The sequence below is a fragment of the Protomyctophum parallelum genome (assembly GCF_964188405.1).
Source record: "Protomyctophum parallelum genome assembly, chromosome: 13".
In the NCBI taxonomy this organism is placed as follows: domain Eukaryota; kingdom Metazoa; phylum Chordata; class Actinopteri; order Myctophiformes; family Myctophidae; genus Protomyctophum; species Protomyctophum parallelum.
Genome location: NC_139708.1, coordinates 33414299 through 33432266, shown reverse-complemented (window position 1 = coordinate 33432266; position 17968 = coordinate 33414299).

Genomic DNA, 17968 nt, shown 5'->3' with positions numbered 1-17968 from the left:
TCTAGATAGACACATAGGATTCTGAAAGATTCACAGCTCTCCCGGTGAGTTGAGCAGATGCATGTATGCGGCGAGATGCACTGACACCCACTCTCCGCTAATCAGATCGTGCCATTAGTGTTGTTCAGCCTGTCAGACGTTCCCTCGACCACATTATGGCATCTCGGCTGTTGGATTAAAATGTTCTGAATCTGGAGTGCTGTGCTTGTTTTCCTCCAGAACAACAAATTTGGCACCTGTTGATTAACAAGAAAGAGGCGTAGATCGTACAGCTCCAAATACACCATAACCACTTACACTATATGTTTATTGCTTAGTTGACGGAATCCCTCAGGATCTATACTAGCTTCTATAGGCCCACTCTTTTTTTCCCCACTACATCAAATATCTTGGAAATAGCATTTATAGTACAGTATAAAATAATGGAACCAAATAGACCTTTAATATGTGTAGTATGCAAGTTCTACAGTACACTTTTTCTTTTTTCGTTTCATTTTTTGCAAGCTATATCTGTCAACCAGACATGGCTTCTGAGAGTCTCTGCACAAACTGTGTTCGTGTGTGCGTGTGTGTGTGTGTGTGCGTGTGTTTGCGTGTGTGCGTGTGTGCAGGGACCAATTAACCACCACAAGGTCCCCTGGACGGAATTTGTTTGGGGGGCCCCATGGGCACACAACATTTTCATCTTTTTGACGTAAATTTAACTAAATCAACGGCCAATGAAGGGCCTCAAACCCAGTACTGCGCGGTCCAATTTCCCCGAAGGGCCCCTGAGAGCCAAGAGCCCCTGGGCCACGGCCCCACTGGCCCAATGCCTAATTTGGTGTGTGTGTGTGTGTGCGTGCGTGCGTGCGTGCGTGTCCATGTTTGTATATCACTCATTCTTGAGATGAGGGACAAAAGTGGAAAAAACATGTCCCACACATAAGAGTAAAAGTTAAATGTAATACAGTTGTGTATTATTATGCCATTAATTTCATTATAATTGTTTTCATATGCCATCTGAATTAGTTAAAAGCAGGCACTGTACCCAAAAACGCCTGTATTTAGACTGTCCCCAGCAAGTGGTCACAATTTCAAACTGCTAAAAAAGTGTCTAATACTGTCACAATCACATAAATATACATACTAAATTAAAGTAGATTGTCAACAACATAGCAAACAATATACACAGTTAATTTTAATTTATATTTTCCATTAGATATCTCATATCAAATGTGTGTCCCACGTCTCCTGTCAACTCCGTCAGGTTTTTTAAAAGTCTTAAATTAATCAGAAAATATTGTCGACAGATTTAGCCTGAAGACTCCTTTTCCAAGTCCCGTTTATATTTGTTGCAACAGTGGAGCACCTGGTCTGACAAGCATTCAATTGTTTGATATTTTAAACAAACAATGTTGATATCAATGAGGTCACAGCTTTTACATGTCAACTCCGTCAGGACATTATTATGATCTTTGTTAAGAATTCCAAAATAATGTTTATTATTTTAGTTTAGGGTTAGGTTTAGCTAACAAATGAAGCAAAAACAAAATGGCTACATTATACTACAGAGGGTTAAGATGAAAACAAATGACATTTTGTCAACTCCGTCAGACGTCAACTCCGTCAGGTTTTGTGTCTGACGGAGTTGACATGTATCTGACGGAGTTGACAAAAGTGTTCCTAAAACAATAAAATTATATTTTTTTAATAATGGGACGTATTCTAATTTGGCACACAGTTGCATGCCTTAAGGAACATTTTTGGCTATAGGGCCATCACAGATTTGTCTCGTGGTGACCTCGCAGCCATTTTCCAAAATTGCCGCCACCTGATGTTATTTTACAATAAATCAAGTTCTACACCACCTAGGATCTTGATTCTGGTGACTAAGACTACATTTTCAAGGATGAGGGATACAGTGGTACAATTTAGATTTTCCCTGTGACCATGGCAGCCATTTTTCAAAATGGCCGCCACCTGCTGTTATTTTACAATAACTCAAGTTCTACACCATCTAGGATCTTGATTCTGGTGACTAATCATACATTTTCAAGGATGTGGGATACATTGGTACTATTTAGATTTGTCCTGTGACCATGGCAGCCATTGTTTTTCAAAATGGCCGCCACCTGCTGTTATTTTACCAATAACTCAAGTTTTAGACCACCAAGGATCTTGATTCTGGTGACTAATCATTACATTTTCAAGGATGAACTTTCTCTGGGAGGGGTCAGGGCTTATTTCAGGTGCAGGTTGAGTTGCTACTGACAGGACATTAAAAGGAGGTGGGCTTTCTGGCCTTTGACTTGTCCCTTTCAGGTACAGACGCACAGTTTGACTTCACTGGCCACTGCAGTGTGGCGTTGTATCTTGGTGGCCTCCTGCCAGTGTTTCTCCATCCTTCTCATGAGCTCTGTGTTCTGGGGCTCTGTTATAGTCAACTTACATTGTCTTGGCTGGAGATTGCTTTCCTGCAGGGTCCATCCCAGTCTTGTGCAGATGGCTGCTGGCCCACCTGGAGGCCCCAACCTCACTTGTTCGGTTGGTGTGATTAGGTGGGGTGGTCTTCCCCAATCAGGATGAACGGCAGTCTGGCCAAGTGTCTGTATTTAGCTGTGAGGCTAGATACAGGATACGATTGCTCACCCAGCCCCAGGTGACTTGAGGTGAAGGCTCCTTTGATTTGGTAACATTGCTTTGGTTGACATGCTGGGGACACAGAACGACACTGATGCCTTCAGTGTCTGCACATCCTGCCTGATAGTCCTGAAGGCAGATCTTCTGTCTTCAGTCTTTCGCTCACTGTTCACTGCTCACTGTTCACCTCAAGCAGGTCTTCAAGGTGTTTGCCTTTGCACAGGCTATATGGCTAGGACTCGTGCTTCAACCACTCCGAGAACTCCAACATGGTGTTGGTTGCTCCTGGGCCGCAGAGCATTGTGCGGCAGAATTCAGCTCTCATCTCTGGTGGCAGCTTGTTGAGGAGTCGTGCAACATGTGAGCCGCATCTAAGTTCTGTGTCTCCCTCTGGGCCTAGGGTAGACACTTGCTATTTTCCATAACACTAATTGGTGGGGCTGTCCAAACTTGTTGTTTAGGTGTCAATCGGGTCTCTGTTGGTGAAGTCGGGTCTAGGTGGTCTAGAAGATGAGTTAGTCAGGGGATATTAATACAATCTGGTAATAAATTCCTTACCAAGAATTTTCTTCACCAATGTGTTTGGAAGGGTGTCTACTAACATATCCCACATTGCTTTATATTCAACCACCCTAGGGGAACTTTTGACAGCTGCTGAAAGTTGGGGTACCATCAACAACCTATATAAGGCAAAATGTTCATTATGCTTTAAGTAGCATATGACATGTCAAACTAGGGAGTTTTCATGATTCTGAATGCATTCCAAGCATTAGCTATGCACGAAGAACACTCCTTGGGCTGAAAACGGCCATAGCCGTCATCACAAAATGAGGTCAGCACATTTGGGCAAGTGGATATATGCCCGAATTTAGCCCAAGGGGTTTGACCCCTAGTTTGGCCATAGACTCCCATGGCCATAGCCACTTGGTATGGTACCCAACTTTCAGCAGCTGTCAAAAATGCCCCTAGGGTGGTTCAATAGAAACCAATGTGGGATATGTTAGTAGACACCTTTACAAACACATTGGTGAAAATATTCTTGGTAAGAAATGTATTCACAGATTTGACATTATTCTGATAATATTCCCTGACTAAATTGGTAAAATAATGGTCCACCATTTTTTAAAATGGCTGCCATTGTCACAGGATAAATCTAAATAGTACAACTGTATTCCTCCTCCTTGAAAATGTAGGATTAGTCACCAGAATCAAGATCCTAGGTGGTGTAGAACTTGAGTTATTGGGAAATAACAGAAAGTTGGCGGCCATTTTGAAAAATGTCTACCATGGTCACAGGACAAATCTAAATAGTACCAATGTACCCCACATCCTTGAAAATGTATGATTAGTCACCAGAATCAAGATCCTAGGTGGTGTAGAACTTGAGTTATTGTAAAATAACAGCAGGTGGTGGCCATTTTGAAAATGGCTGCCATGGTCACAGGGCCAATATAAATAGTACCACTGTATTCCTCATCCTTGAAAATGTGGGATTAGTCACCAGAATCAAGATCCTAGGTGGTCTAGAACCTAAATCAGTTAAACTTGTCAACTCCGTCAGATGTTCGTCAACTCCGTCAGACGTTCGTCCCGTGATGTTTTTGTTAATTTCCAAAGAAATAGAAAATTCGATGTTAAATCTTTTGTGCTTATGTATTGAAACACCAACTGAAATTATACGTAATGATGATGTTTTATTTTTTGACATGGTTTTCATGTTATAATATTGAAAATAAAGGTTGAAATGACGGATTTGAGAAATTTGATATTTTATAATATTGGAACAAAACAATATTAAAAGAATTGTATTACTTAACTTGATTACTGAAAGTCATTATAAGATAACTGAGGACTTTATATTATTGTTGAAATTATCAAATTAAATTAAAAGGGATTTTAGTGTGTCTGACGGAGTTGACATGAATCAGGTATTAAGTGCATAAATGTCCCATTTTAGAAAGAAATGTTATGCGAAAAACCTGTTCCTTCTCAAGATTGGTATTTGAGACCTGTGTCTACAAATACATCTATTTGATTTGAATGTATCTTAAAAAAAAAAAAATCTAGTTTGAAAAAGGTTTTGTCCCTTATCTCAAGAATGGGTGATGTATGTTTCCGTTTGGGTATGTGCCAGACTTCAGTGCCAGATTTCACACACACAGCCGCCATTTGCAGCAGCGTGCTCCAGTCCTCTGGTATCTGTTATCTTTTTGGGGTGACATACAACATCCAGTTCCCATGCAGGTTTATCACATTGTGCCCTCACTTTCATCATGGAAACAGAAGCTGTGTCTGGATGGGAACCAACAGCGTACATCACTGTGGCATCTCAAACTCGACTGCACCAACTGGATGAGTGCAGGGTGTGACTGCTATGCATTGAGCCAGCTTCCTGCCCTGTCCATGGAGAATTACAGGACCGTCCAAATGGTGTCACTCTCCCACAGCAGCAGGAACGCGTTTCTGTGGATGGGCTGAGGAATTCTTGACGAGAGGTTCGGTGTGTGTGTGTGTGTGTGTGTGTGTGTGTGTGTGTGTGTGTGTGTGTGTGTGTGTGTGTGTGTGTGTGCGCGTGCGCGTGCGTGTGCGCGTGCGTGTGCGTGTGTGTGTGTGTGTGTGTGCGTGCGTGTCCGGAGCTAATCTTGTATAGCGCTGAACTGAATAGTATACCGAACTTCGTATGCACATTGGTTGGCAGTATAGGCAGATCAAGTACCTCTACTCTTTTTTTCCCCCACATATGTTTTATACTTTCTTAAATATTGACTTTAAATTTCATAATGGAAGACAATGGGGCTTTGATGGGCTGAAACCTTTGTCATCGATACGTTATGCAGTAGATGACTGACGTCACAGGCTGGCCACATGAAGTCCAAGATCGACATGTTCCCATGCATCCTGAGAGCCACATGATTCAATATGTACGACATGACTAGGCAAGACTGACGGTTGGTCTGCCCTCAGTGCCCTGTAGGCCTGTTTGTCCATTGACCATAATTCATCTCGCTACCATGTTTCTTGTGTACACTATACCATTGTGGGAGGCATACTTTGGTTAGACACAGCATTGGTTAGACATAGCATTAGTCCGACTGAATTAAGGTTGGTGAGGGGTGCGTTAAGACGACTGGATTAAGGTTGGTGAGGTTGGTGCGTTAAGGGTTGGGAGAGGGTTAAGGTTAGGTGTGCTGCCCCGTGGGAGGTTATGGATAGGGTGAGGGTTTCAGCTATCGGACCAATGGTATGTCTAACCCTTTACTATACCTGACCAAGGGGTCACACTATGATGTAAAACAAAAATGGACTGCCCCTTTCCGTTTCCCAAACACAGCCAGCTAACACCAGTTTTAACACCAGGGACTTAGTGTACACTAGCCCATGTTAGCACCGGCAAAATAAAACACTGGAAAACACAGATGACTGGTGTGGTTGGAGGTTGGTTAGGAGTGGAACAGGAAACAGCCTGCAGATTTATAGTGGAGTCCACCAACACAGCAGCCAATCACCAGCAGGGTCCACCTACCTGTAGTCAACCACTCACATTCAAACACCACAGTCACCACTCACCAGCTGGTAGTCAATCACAATCAGCACCACTCACCCATACCATTGAGTGGAAAAAGACAATATGAGCCTAGGCCTAGTCATAACACCCCCATGTGTCACTGCCATCCCTACTCTTGGGGAGACCCGACAACCATGTCTAATAGGGCCCTCAACCAACCTGTAGGAGTCACTAGTGCAGCGACAGAGCGACCGCAATTGGAGGCACAATGATTTTAACCCCAGTCTCCACAGTGGTGGGCATGCAGTACCCCCCTGGAATGGTCTTTCACTGGCAAAAAAAATAAAAAATAAACGTGGAGGAAAACATTTAACATATATAGCTGCCTGTAACAACTTTCATCAAAAGTTTCAAGTTATATCCACCATAATTATGCAGTAGAAAAATCCCAAGGTCAACTAGCAGAGGGCAAATCTATTTAACATGGTACATCTGGCCACTGTATGTCCAGGGGTCCAGGGGTGTGTAAATGGATTTCCTGCCCTCTGAGTGGTAGTGGACGTGGCTGTCTGACCCCAGTCTTCCTGGGGTGACCCTGTGGATGATTGCTGTGGAAAAAGGGGGTGTTTGATCTCGTGTCGATGCTGGGTCTTTGATGGTCATCTCACTTTGATGCCTGTGTGGGATCGAATTGAACGGCCACCCTCTGTGAAATAGAACATACCTACACACACACACACACACACACACACACACACACACACACACACACACACACACACACACACACAGTCACACACACACACACACACACACACATTGATCATCATGAGACGGCATTGGGCATGATGTCTAAACAGGAGGTGTTCTTCCGTCTTTGAAGCTGTGAGCGCTGAGATTTGTCACGTACTGTTGCTGCCATTCTGGATGTGCTGTGTGTGGAAGGATTAGGTCCATAACACTCCAAGCACCAGGAACCTTGTACTTTATCACCCACTTTGTATTTTATTCCCCTGATATACATTTGTCTTCCTCTGAGATCCTCTGATACATTGTATTTTATTCCCCTGATATACATGTGTCTTCCTCTGAGATCCTCTGATACATTGTATTTTATTCCCCTGATATACATGTGTCTTCCTCTGAGATCCTCTGATACATTGTATTTTATTCCCCTGATATACATGTGTCTTCCTCTGAGATCCTCTGATACATTAACATTGAGGTCCAACACTCGGTTTGTTCCAGGACCCGTGGAAAAGTCACTCTTCTGACCGTAAAATAAAACGTAGTTCACTGCTTTTAATTCCTTTTTTTTTTTTTTTTTTAAACTGAGCAGTTCTGCTTCCTGACCATTTGATGCCTTCCTGTATTAATCTGACAAGCGAGGAGCCTGATTTACTGGCAACTCAGGACCACTTTGCTTTGTGTCCGCTTTTATGTGGCTTCACTAGGAAGAAACAACACACGGAGTAATGGCAAAAGCAGACCAGACCATACCTCTGCAGCGTGCAACATGCTCAGTAATATCCGGAGTGCCCGTTTAACTCTGAGATTGTAAAAAACGGACCCAAGGGTCTGTTTCTACACTCACAGAGTTAAACGAACACTCTGGATTTAACGGTGTACTTTGGTACATTTAACTGCCCCTATACACATACAGTCTCCATACATTCATTGAATTTGATTTATTAGATCCAGCTAGGGATATTTTATTGCATGTATTTTTTTTGTGTTCTGGCATTTTCTCCGGTCAGAGAATAGGTATCCATCAAAATGCATGCTGAATGCTGATGTCTGAATAGTAAAGCATATAGACTATACTGTGTACATTATAGCTTTTGAGTTTGCTATTCACATTGTAAAAGTTTTCACCACTTTCTCATTGTTCTCATGGTAAGCCTACATTTGGTGCTGAAGCAAGACGTCCTGATTTAGAGGTCGACGGCGTGAAAAGCTTCCCATAAACTTTATCTCGGCCGTGGGTCACAATGTTCCGCTTCCCTCGCATGTCTCTCTCTCTCTCCCCCGACCCAAAACTGTCTGGTAGGTTATAGCTTCTCAGAGCTCCATGGATGGGCAGGGGCAGAAAGGGAAAAATGGCGATAGAAGGAGTGATTGTGAAATGTGGGAGCGAGGAGTATTTGGCAGGGCTCATCTTGTTTGCTCAGTAAACCCCCGAGGCCTGCGTTTAGGTTTTCTTTTTTTTTTCTTGCACTGGGAAATGCCCACATTGTTGGGGCCCGGAGACCGTGGTTACGGAGCCCGAGCGGGGCCCAGCGAGGCAGGTTCCGTCAAACAACAAGATGAAGGTCAGCTAATATAGCAGCTAATTCCACTTCCTGGTCCCCATGACACCCAGGCAGGGTTTATTTGAAGATCCCAGACCCCAAAGTCACTCTGCACTTTGTTTAGTCCATGAGTATTTTTCACCCGAGCCAACCCTCACAGATATTAATGTATTCTGATGATGATGAGGAGGAGGAGGAGGGTATAAGAGGAGGTGGAGTGGAGAGGGTTTGAACTAAAGAGAGAAGAGCAATAATTTCACATTTTCTATTGTGACAGACACTTGGCATGCAGCTATGATGATTTGTTGTGTAACTCTTCATCCGTCAAACGACCGTTTATCATATAGGGCTCACATTTTCACATTGTCAAAGGGTTGAACCCAGAGGAAGTCAGGATTTAGCTGATGTTATTTTCAAACTGCATGCAAACTTCTAAATTGCTGTTGGTCTCTCTCTCAAGCTAGTCAATGTCTGGTCTTCTCTCTCTGTCTCTTTTGGCTGGATTATGGACTGGAAGGTGAGAAAAGGATAGCTGAAGCACTCTCGTCCATTGACCACCATTGAGTCAGTTCCTCTACTTGTGCATACTTTGGAACCAGCCGGCAGTGTGTGTGAATAGACATTAGAAAGGGCTAGTTTATGAGCTGATTGTCTTAGTGATCGTTTAAGTCAGGTCTTTAGAATGCAGGAGGAGGGTGGAAAAAAATGGGCAAAAAATAACGCACGCACGCGCGCGCGCGCGCACGCACGCACGCACGCACGCACGCACGCACACACACACACACACACACACACACACACACACACACACACACACACACACACACACACACACACACACACACACACACACACACACACACACACACACACACACACACACACACACACACACACACACACACACACACACACACACACACACACACACACCATCCAAAGGCCAAAGTGGCTTAATCCTGTATGGAAATGGTAATGAGAAAATAGAGAGAGAGAGAAGAGCCAGCAACTAACCCATGATGGAATCTAGGCCTCTCTAGTGGGGTTTCTCCAGGATGCATAAGAAGAGGTCTTTGTGTTCCGATCTAGTAAGCCAGAAATACAGCTTTTGAACCGTGCGCGTTGAAAGAAGAAGGGAAATAGAGAGAGAGAGAGAGAGAGATGGGGAGAGAGTGAATGAGTAAGTGAAGGAGTGGGGGGCGGGGGGGGGGGGGACTCTCAGGGTGTTCGTGTCAAATGCTGAGGGTGTAACACATTTGGAATCTGAGAGGTGATGTGGGGGTGTGTGTGTGTGTGTGTGTGTGTGTGTGTGTGTGTGTGTGTGTGTGCGTGCGTGCGTGCGTGTGTGTGTGTGTGTGTGTGTGTGTGTGTGTGTGTGTGTGTGTGTGTGTGTGTGTGTGTGTGTGTGTGTGTGTGTGTGTGTGTGTGTGTGTGTGTGTGTGTGTGTGTGTGCGTGTGGCAGTCACAGCGTGGGCTGATATCAAGCACGTACTTCTTCAAGCTCTCTCGATTTAGACCCCATTAAGGTGCTTCATTCTTTGTGTGGTGGTGGAGTCTCATTCTCCCATGCTTAAGCCTCGCTGTGAATGAAGCCGGCTGGGAAGAAAAAAGATTGGAGATTCAGGGATGGAAGGAGGCCCCCGGCGAATGGAGGCTGGAAAATGCACACCACCTGGTTTGTGTGTGTGTATATATACTGTTGTCAAACTGGTGACAGGTAAATCGAATTGAACAGGCCAGTGGTTTCATTGAGGGCACAGGCCAAGCTGCATTCGAATAGTATTTTTTTGGTGTTGAAAGGTCATCTGGGACCTTTTTCCTTCTCTCGATTTCTTCTTTCGGACATTCCCATGCATTTTATCGATTGAGACATGAAATTTGCTTTGTAGTTGTAGTTTATTCCCATGTTATCCTCCGCTAAACGGCTCCAAAGTAAACAAGGCTAGAAAATAAATTTGGTCAGCTGAGTGAACACAGAGTCATATTGTTCTCTGTTTATTTGGCTGCTTTTGGAGCAAACAAAACAGCATCTGTGGTGCAGCCTCGGGTTTGAAGATGGGGCTCGGGGGCCTGGTGCACTCTCACAAAACAAAAGGATGTGATTGCATATACACAGAAAAATCCTGAGTGTTAATTTGACTGAGAGTTAACCACTTAAGGCCTATACTATACCTACCTGTATATGGATCAAGAGTTAACCACTTATGGCCTATACTATACCTACAGTATATGGATCACTTATGGCATATACTATACCTATATGAATCACTTATGGCCTATACTATACCTATATGGATCAAGCCCATCTACAAGCCTTGTAATGTGCTATTTTGGCTACTTTTGAAAATCTCTGAAACAACTTCACTCAATCACTTTCAACATGATTGCTTTCTCTCCCTCTCTCTATATCTGTGTCTGACCTGGAACAAAAATGAATTGTAAGGGCGTCCAGCTCTGTAGAAGAGTTCAATGAAGTCTCTCATTCATTGAGGGGAGTCATTTCCCCTGAGGCGAAGGGTAAGTCGAATGAAGAACGTAGCTGGTGTCAGTTTAATAATGGTGACGCTAAAGGTCCTCTAGCTCTGCTGCCGGGGAGCATAATGGTGATACTAAAGGTCCTCTAGCTCTGCTGGGGGGGGGGGGGGGGGGGGGGTGTCCTTCTGAGTGACTAGTGCAGTGTCAAAATGTTTCCACTTAATCATTTAATTATTAGCTAATTGGGGTGTTCCTATATGATTTGAATATCTCCCTTTCTTGTCGTTGTCTTTCCTGTAGAATACATTAGTGAGGTGCCTGTGTGTTTGTATGAGATTGAGCCTGCATGTTTGTAATTTTCAATATGCGTCAGGGAGAGAGATTTCATCCAGCTTCCATTTATTTCTCTCTCTCTCTCTCTCTCTCTCTCTCTCTCAGACTTTGTGGATTATACAGATACATTTGAAATCTCAATGGATACAACTATAGGCTATTTGTATTATATTATTCTGGGTCTGTTTAGCCGTAGCCTGGCTTGGCCAGCCTCATAGCAGGGATTCACTGAAGATTCTTCCCTGCGGGGAGGAAACATCAGTGAACCCTCGCTATGAGTCTGGCCGCGCCAGGCTAGTTTAGCCTGGCCTCGGAGCATTACTGTATTTGAGCATAATAAAAATCTGAGCTGATGGAAATCACATGATCTGTAGGCCTACTATAATGATGTTTCACTGCTGCGGTTACTCAAACCCAAACCCAAACTGTTTACCTTAATGAGAATCATTATGAAACCAGGAGGGCAACCAGGCGGAACAACAAGAAATAGGATACAGTAAACTCAAACCATCCAACTTTATGAACTCGATCTGACAAAGTACTAAGGCGGCGGAGGGGAGGGGGGGGGGGGGGGTACCTATATTAGGTTTACTGTAGGTAAATCTGTGCTGGCTTTCCATGTATATTTTTTCCATGCCAAAAAAAACATGATGCCAACGTTTATTCTAATGCTCAGAAACTATGCCTAATGCCTGTGTGTGTGCGTGCGTGCGCAAAGAAGACACTTGTAGTTTGCCCAGACTTTTATATTTTTGAGGGGCGCTAGCCCCTCCTATATTCAGCTATATAGTGTAGATTTTCGTCTTACACAAACAGATGTATAATGATAAGAGCGCCCCTCACTTCATGAATAAACAGATGAAGTGTGGAGATCAGTATTCAGTGCAGGTGTAGTGCGTGCATGCATGAGTGAAATGTATGTGTGTGCATGTTGTATGTATTAACAGAAATGTTGAAAAGAGTGCATGGTGGAAAAGGTGCAGGAGGCAAATGAAAAGAACAGAACTGGGGAAGGACTGGGGAAGCAGGCATTTATAGGCGTCGACAGTCGACACCCGGGCCCAGGTGCGAGCTGATCATTATGATTAGGCTCTGCTCCCCAATCCTATTGGACAGAGAACAGAAATGATTAGGGGCAAAGCAACTACACACAACCACATAAATAAGTGAAGTAGGCCTACTAAGCAACTATATTCACACACAACATAGGGAATGTCAGAACAGGAAGGACGGGTGGGGTAGAATCAACATACTGTATGGGATGTCAGAACAGGTCAGCTCCATATATGGAGATCTAAGGGTTTGAGGTCAGATGTAGAGTTGCTGGCCGGCTCCATATATGTAGATATAGGTGATGATCCAGTCTTCTCCATGTATGGCTATCCAGGGTTTGATGAGGTCAGTGTTGTGATCTTCATATAGGAGACAGTCATATGCAGTGTGTCACGAGGCGTGATGGACTGGTGGACATATATGGTGGCGTGACGTGTCACGAGGCGTGACCATATATGCAGGCGTGACCATATATGGAGGCGTGATATCACGAGGCGTGACCAGGTTTTCATAGTAACATTAACATTTATTTTAACAAAAGGGAAGAAAATGAAAATATATAGTAGATGCTGCCCTTGCTTTTGCAGTACATGCATCAGTTCCAGAAGCCCTCCCCACACACCGTGACACCGTCCACCCAGGGGCCAGTCCTCAGACACTGCAGTAGCTACTGTACCTTGCATTGAAACAGCCAATGAGGAGACAGACGTCTGACAGCGGAGTTGTGCCATTTCACTCAGCTTCTTACCATTTCCTTTTTCCTGTCAGCTGTTGGTACAGTTCCCAATCAGGGGGCCTAAGGCCACCTTGCGGCTCAGCCCTGCCCTATCTGGCTACAGAAGTGCTTAGTTTCCAGAGGAGCACCGTGGTCCCCGTTAACAGACAAGAGAAAACAGACTGGGAGACAATGGCAAGAGAGTGACTGAGTAGAGCTTGATGTGCAAAGAATGTTCTGTGGCTTCCATGGTCGTGCATGGAATGTTCCATGTGTTCTGTAATCCCCTCCCGACTGTGTGTGGAATATTCCGCGGCTTCCATGCTGGCCCGGACGACGCAGAGCCGCACTGGAACCTGATCCCACATCCAGGCCACTGGATGCTGCGTGTAAGCGGAGTTCAGACCTCCTGCCGTTGCCAGAAACCGCGGCTCATGTGCCGACGGTGTACAAGCCTCTGGTCAGTCAGAGCTCTGTTTGTTGTTCCAAGATTCATCTGTTCTCACACTGAGAGGGAGGCTCGCACACGCCCAGATTTCCTCTCAACTCTCCCATGCACACAGTCATCACACAGAGGATGCAGAGACGACGACAGATCATAACCCTCTTATGATATTTTGTGGTGAGAGCCTGATAGCCAATTCACTTCAATGAACTGAGCTGACTTTGCTCCGATTTTGACACCTGAATGACGCTGTGATCTCATTGCGGAAGCATTAACTATGAATAAAATCTGTCCAATCTTCAGCTATTGGTATTATGTTACTGTTACAACCTGGCCTAGGCATCACCAGGTGCAACACAAAAATATGGACTCCCTCCCAGCACCACTCACTCATACAGATGAGGGGAATACATTCACTCAGAGATTTAGACACCACAAATGGAAATACACATGACCCTATAGGGCGTCCAGTTTGTGAACAAAGGACAAGGCAGCACAAGTGAGACTTCAAGGCAGCAACGCATCACTCTTCCATGCATGGGCTATGAGCATAGACTGTAAGGCTATGAAGCAATATAGCACTGGGCATAAAGGTAACGGTAACGGATAATGGATCTCTTAAAGGCAATGGCATGTGGCACAGTGATTGGTTTCATAATTTTAAATTTTAAATTCCCAAACCATACCCATGCATAATGTATGTACTGTATGGTAGCGGAGTTGTTTTAGGGATTTAAACAGGTGACCAAAATAGACACTTTAGTTTGGGAACACCCCTTCCCCAATGCTAAATCCCCAAATAGTATCTGTCCCTTCAATCACTATTGTAGACACATTCCCCATCTTCTGTTGCAGTTTGAAAACTCCATCAGACTCAATGTGACTCCTTATGACCTTATGGCAACACTTGTTTCCTATTAGATTTGGTTACTTATTAAGATATGCACCATATATATATATATTATATTCTTTAGATAGATGTATGGTGTTTGATTGTCCACAGTTGTGGAAAGGCTGGCCAACGGCATGAGGCTCCGCAAAGTAGACATGAGGTCCACCAGTACTTTTGGGGTATTTTATTTACCTCTCCAAACGATTCACAAACAGTGCAAGCCCAGGGCCACAGGAACATATTTACAGTAGGAGGTGCTGAACGCAACTGCACACGTGCAAAATGCACGTGCATGTGCCTCGTGCACGTGCATTTTCTCACATTTTTACACAGAAAAGTGGCTTTTACATTACCTCTCCACACGCAAGTTATAGGACAAACTGACACAGGCAACTAACCAGGATAAAGCTGTGTTACAGCATATTTATTATATTTATTTATTAAATTTGTTTTAAATTATTATTATTATTATTATTATTATTATTTCCCCCCTCCTGTCCGAGGGGGGGCTGTGCCAGCACCCGGGCCCTACTTCCCTCAACCATGTGCAAGCCAGTGACAGTACAAAAATAAATTCCAAAAATAGGAAAAAAGGAAAATTAATACTTAAAGCCACACTACACGAAAACAACAAACAGGAACTTAAGAATACTGCTAAAAGGCTATGGCTTCCATCAGGCAATGGCAGCTACAGGGTATATCCCCTGGTGTTCTTCTGGCTAGCTAGCCTCAATAAACTGAACAACATTCACCTGCAGAATCCCTGCTCTTACAGGTGGGACAAACCAAGCACAATCACGGTAATTGGTATCAATATCTCAAACAACAGGCAAACCAAGGCCCCTGAGCTGATTTACAATTACATACTGCTTTTCAGACTAATTATTTTCAATAAATACAATTCAATAAATATTTCAGGCTCCAAACACATACAATAAACATGCAAAATAACAGGAACAAACACCCCTCCTCCTCTACAGTGCTTGGCCCCTTCCAATCAATAGATTAGATTGCCAGCACTGCAAAGGAGAGACAGGTGACCAACACATAATTTAACTTCACACAGTGACAATAATATAAATAAATAAACATATTTAATATTACTTTAAAAATGTCAGATATACATACACATATCCTTGATTGTGGGTCTATGTGTATAAGGGCACAGGCTGCCCTGTGACAGTTAGACCAAAAGAATAAGATACAATACAACCGTCCGTATGAGTCTTCTCAGATGGGTGGCTGGCCTCTCTTAGAGGCCATCATGAGCTCATGTCTGCCAGATATTAGCCTATAGCCACGCATTATTTTTCAAGTACGGCAACTGTGCATGCCCCGAAATAGAAACATGGACTCTCTTGAAGAGATGTGTGTGAGGAGATCTGTTGCTACCCACATTTTTATAACTCATCGTTAAAAGCCTATAAAGACAACACAATGTGCATAAAATCTTGGGAAGAAATTGCACTGACTGTCGAAAGAGATGATGCTTTGCATCTCCTGCACTGTACTGTACTCCCATCCCTGTTCTCCTCTCATTGAGTGTTCTCACATATACTATCTTCTACCTTTCAGTTTTCTTGTTGAGCAAGTACAATAAACAAAGAAGCTCTTCTTTTTGTTGTGCAACGGTCATCATTTTGATTTGGACTATTGGTGTGTACGTATGTGTATGTGTGGAAACTAGTGTGCGCATCTGCAGACACCAAATTGTAGTATAATCAGAACCACATCCACAGACTCTCTCAGTTATGCGGACGCAAGCAAGAATAATGTGGCCTTTTACTCTGATCTTGCATTTCATAAATCACTTTGGTTAAAAGCATATGCTGAATACATGCTAAATACATTTAAATATATTTTTTTACATGCATAGATATTGAACTATACACCCAGGGACAGATTAACCCCCACAAGGGCCCCTGGGCCGGTACATGTTTTTGGGGCTCGTGCGCGCGCATTCTTTTGAGTTTCTATCAACTTTTTGACCTAAATTTAACAAAATCAATGGCCAATGAAGGTCCCCAAGAGGGGTCCCCTGAGCTTTTTTCAGGCTTTCAAACCCAGTACAGAGCGGTCCAATTTCCCCAAAGAGCCAAGGGCCCCTGGGCCACAGCCCAATTGGCCCAATGGATAATTTGGCCCTGACTACACCCCGATTGTCATGCTTTTCAGAATGTTTACTTTTACTTTTATTTCAACATGTATTTCAGTCTTATGTTGTATGTTAATCATGTTTTATATCTGTTTTCTTTTTTACAAATTGAACCCCATGGTGATGGTGTATACAGTTTGTTGTTGAATGAATCAGATTACATGTTGAATGTGATGGATTGACACACTGCACAGAAGCAGCGTGGAGATGGCTCACAGACTCCAGACCACACAGCATCATTTCCCAGGTTCTTTGTACGTGTATGTGTCACAGCCAGGTCCTCCACGCTCATCCAGGGTGACCTCATCCCTGCATGGGCGTCACTCACCATCCAACAGGGCTGTGTTATTTAGGACGTTTTTTTTGTTTTTTTTATGACTGTTCGGTCGGACTGGTGGCCCTGGTTCCTCACATGCGGCTTAAAGCTTTCAGGAGTGGCTGTTTGATTGGTAGGGCCCTTGGGAGCATTTGCTGTAGTGTGTCCTCAGGGAGTAACCAGCCACAACCACAAGCAGGGGATTTGAGGTCTGGGATCGGTCCATTCAACAGGTAACAGAGCTCTGAGCTGGTGCCATATGTCACTCCTATAGGAATACGATGCCAAAACACACCACCTCCCAGTTACAACAATAACATTTGTGGTCTGGATTTGAGCATGTTGGTGATATCATTGCCTTAGTAATGTGCCTGCATTATAGCAGCGTGGTAGTCAGACCTTATTGTCTGTGAAGTTTATTGGGCTAAAAGGATCCAAGACAAATGAAGAGAAGGGATATGGTGAGCTAACTCTTCTGCTGCAGTACATGAGTGACTGAGGATCTTGGGCAGTAATGTCTAATAAATGCTTTAATAAATTCACTTTTAATGCCTAACATTAGCGCTAAAGTTATTCTGGCACATTGTGGCCATTATTTGGTTTGTTGTACATGTTTGCGATGTACGGTACCCAGCACAAATGCCTACCGTTGGCCACTGGGCAGCTCCACAGCGGTAATTGGGGGATAAGTGCCTTGCTTAAGGGAACCACATCAGTACTTGTGAAAGGAGGGGTGAGCGTTACTCATTCACATTCTCCACCCAGATATTCATCATAAAGATGGATGGTGTAAGTTGTTTATCAGAGGTTTTTACAGGCCAGAGCAACACAGGTTACTTTAGTTCATACAGTTCAGACAAGTAGGCCTACATACCGTAGGTAGACTAATGGACATAAGCACCTTTGCATAGCAGAGCTTCATCAAGCTAGTTTTTAACATCATCTTGAAAATGTGTGTGTGTGTGGATGCGCGAGCATTCACGTACAATATGTCCATGTGTTTGTGCGTGTGTTTATACAGTACTTTGTGGGATTAACTGTAGCCTATACAATACGTCACAGTAAAAGGTATGCAGCATTTTTTTTAAATGCTTATTAATACTGTGCAGCCCTGTTACTCTACTGTACCCGTTTACAAAAAGCAGCTGAATATGCGAAGATCTATC